The sequence below is a fragment of the Arachis ipaensis genome, chromosome B4 (assembly GCF_059453495.1).
Source record: "Arachis ipaensis isolate K30076 ecotype BB chromosome B4, ASM5945349v1, whole genome shotgun sequence".
In the NCBI taxonomy this organism is placed as follows: Eukaryota; Viridiplantae; Streptophyta; class Magnoliopsida; order Fabales; family Fabaceae; genus Arachis; species Arachis ipaensis.
In genome coordinates, this window is record NC_142439.1 from 49,634,917 (window position 1) to 49,638,267 (window position 3,351).

Below are 3,351 nucleotides of genomic sequence, written 5' to 3' on the forward strand. Positions count from 1 at the left end.
ACATGATCATGAACCTACAAAGACATATAACTAAGGAAAATATAGTTAGATAAATAAAAATTGGGTTGCCTCCCAACAAGCGCTTCTTTAGTGTCAATAGCTTGACAGTGGGCTCTCATGGAGCCTCACAGATGTGCAGAGCTTTGTTGAGACTCTCCAACACCAAACTTAGAGTTTGGATATGGGAGTTCAACACCAAACTTAGAGTTTGACTGTGGGGGCTCTGGTTGACTCTGTTTTGAGAGAAGCTTTTTCTGCTTCCTCTCCATGGTTGCAGAGGGAGATCCTTGAGTTTTAAACACAAGGGAGTCCTCATTCCATTGAAGGACAATTTCACCTCTGTCAACATCAATCACAGCTCTTGCTGTGGCCAGGAAAGGTCTTCCTAGGATGATGGATTCATCCTCTTCCTTTCCAGTATCCAGGACTATGAAATCAGTAGGGATGTAAAGGCCTTCAACCTTTACTAACACATCCTCTACTTGTCCATAAGCCTGTTTTCTTGAACTGTCTGCCATCTCTAATGAGATTTTAGCAGCTTGCACCCCATAGATTCCCAGTTTCTCTATTACAGAGAGGGGCATGAGGTTTATTCCTGAACCAAGGTCACACAGAGCCTTAGAGATCATGGTGCCTATGGTGCAGGGTATTATGAACTTTCCAGGATCCTGTCTCTTCTGAGGCAATGTCAGTTGATCCAGATCACTTAGTTCATTGATGAACAAGGGAGGTTCAACTTCCCAAGTATTAATGCCAAATAATTTGGCATTTAGCTTCATGATTGCACCAAGAAACTTGGCAGTTTGCTCTTCAGTTACATCCTCATTCTCTTCAGAAGAGGAATACTCATCAGAGCTCATGAAGGGCATAAGGAGGTTCAATGGAATCTCTATGGTCTCTAGATGAGCCTCAGAGTCCTTTGATTCCTCAGAGGGAAGCTCCTTATTGATCACTGGACGTCCCAGGAGGTCTTCCTCCTTGGGATTCACGTCCTCTCCTTCCCTTATAGGTTCGGCCATGGTGCTTATGTCAATGGCCTTGCACTCTCCTTTTGGGTTCTCTTCTGTATTGCTTGGGAGAGTACTAGGAGGGATTTCAGTGATCCTTTTACTCAGCTGGCCCACTTGTGCTTCCAGATTTCTAATGGAAGACCTTGTTTCATTCATGAAACTTACAGTGGCCTTAGATAGATCTGAGACTAGATTTGCTAAATTAGAAGCATTTTATTCAGAGTTCTCTGTCTGTTGCTGAGTTGATGATGGAAAAGGTTTATTATTGTTAAACCTGTTTCTTCCACCATTATTAAAGCCTTGTTGAGGCTTTTGATCCTTCCATGAGAAATTTGGATGATTTCTCCATGATGAGTTATAGGTGTTTCCATAAGGTTCACCTAAGTAATTCACCTCTGCTATTGCAGGGTTCTCAGGATCATAAGCTTCTTCTTCATGAGAAGCCTCTTGAGTACTGTTGGATGCAGCTTGCATTCCATTCAGACTCTGAGAGATCATATTGACTTGCTGAGTCAATATTTTATTCTGAGTCAATATGGCATTCATAGTATCAATCTCAAGAACTCCCTTCTTCATAGGCGTCCCATTACTCACAGGATTCCTTTCAGAAGTGTACATGAACTGGTTATTAGCAACCATGTCAATGAGTTCTTGAGCTTCTGCAGGCGTTTTCTTTAGGTGAATGGATCCACCTGTAGAAGTGTCCAGTGAAATTTTTGATAGCTCAGATAAACCATCATAGAATATATCCAGGATGGTCCATTCTGAAAGCATGTCAGAAGGACACTTTTTGGTCAACTGTTTGTATCTTTCCCAAGCTTCATAGAGGGATTCACCTTCTTTCTGTCTGAAGGTTTGAACATCACCTCTAAGCTTGCTCAGCTTTTGAGGAGGAAAGTACTTGGCTAAGAAAGCCGTGACCAGCTTATCCCAAGAGTTCAGGCTGTCTTTGGGTTGAGAATCCAACCATAATCTAGCTCTGTCTCTTACAGCAAAAGGGAAAAGCATGAGCCTGTAGACTTCAGGATCTACTCCATTAGTCTTAACAGTATCACATATCTGCAAGAATTCAGTTAAGAACTGAAAAGGATCTTCAGATGGAAGTCCATGAAACTTGCAGTTCTGCTACATCAGAGAAACTAATTGAGGTTTCAGCTCAAAGTTGTTTGCTCCAATGGCAGGAATGGAGATGCTTCTTCCATGTAAATTGGAATTAGGTGCAGTAAAGTCACCAAGCATCTTCCTTACATTATTATTATTTTCGGCTGCCATCTCCTCTTCCTGTTCGAAAATTTCTGAAAGGTTTTCTCTGGATTGTTGTAATTTAGCTTCTCTTAATTTTCTCTTCAGAGTCCTTTCAGGTTCTGGATCTGCTTCCACAAGAATGTTCTTATCCTTGCTCCTGCTCATATGACAAAGAAGAAGGCACAGAAAAATAATAATAATAATAGAGATCCTTTATACCACAGTATAGGGATCCCTGTGTGAGTAGAAGAAGAGGGGGAGACAAAGAATGTAATATAATGGAAGAAATACAACTGTGAGGATGGCAGAGATGTGAGATGAGATGTTAGGATATGAATGAATAAATTGAATAAGATGGGGGAGGGATAATTTTCGAAAATTATTTTGAAAAAGAGTTAGTGATTTTCGAAAAATAGTTTTTGAAAATTGTTAGTATTTTTTTGACAAATTTTTAAAATTAAAAATAAAAATAAGAATAATTAGTTAATTAAAAAGAAATTTTTGAAATAGAGGGAAGATATTTTCGAAAATTAGAGAGAGAGAGTTAGTTAGGTAGTTTTGAAAAAGTTAAGAAACAAACAAAAAGTTAGTTAGTTAGTTGAAACAAATTTTGAAAAGATAAGAAGTTAGGAGGTTAGGAAAGATATTTTGAAAAGATATTTTTGAAAAAGATAAGATGAGAAGATATTTTTGAAAAGATATGATAGAAATTAGTTTTTGAAAAAAAGATTTGATTTTTAAAATCACAATTAATGACTTGATTCACAAGAAATCACAAGATATGATTCTAGAACTCAAAGTTTGAATCTTTCTTAACAAGCAAGTAACAAACTTCAAATTTTTGAATCAAAACATTAATTGATTATGTTATTTTCGAAAATTTGGTATAAAAATAAGGAAAACATTTTTGAAAAATATTTTTGGAATTTTCGAAAATAACTAAGACTTTTGAAAAAGATTTGATTTTTGAAAAAGATTTTGAAAAAGATAAGATTTTCAAATTGAAAATTTGATTTGACTCATAAGAAACAACTTGATTTTAAAAATTTTTGAAAAAGTCAATCCAAATTTTCGAATTTGATGAGAGAAAAAGGGA

General features: G+C 36.9%; 1 non-coding gene across 1 annotated transcript; it reads left to right on the forward strand.

Annotated features, from left to right (window-relative positions):
- The first annotated feature begins 1,778 nt into the window (after positions 1-1,778).
- Positions 1,779-1,886, forward strand: LOC148567505 (small nucleolar RNA R71). The gene has a single exon (XR_015881504.1). It is a non-coding gene; the product is annotated as a small nucleolar RNA R71 (small nucleolar RNA).
- Positions 1,887-3,351: the final 1,465 nt, after the last annotated feature.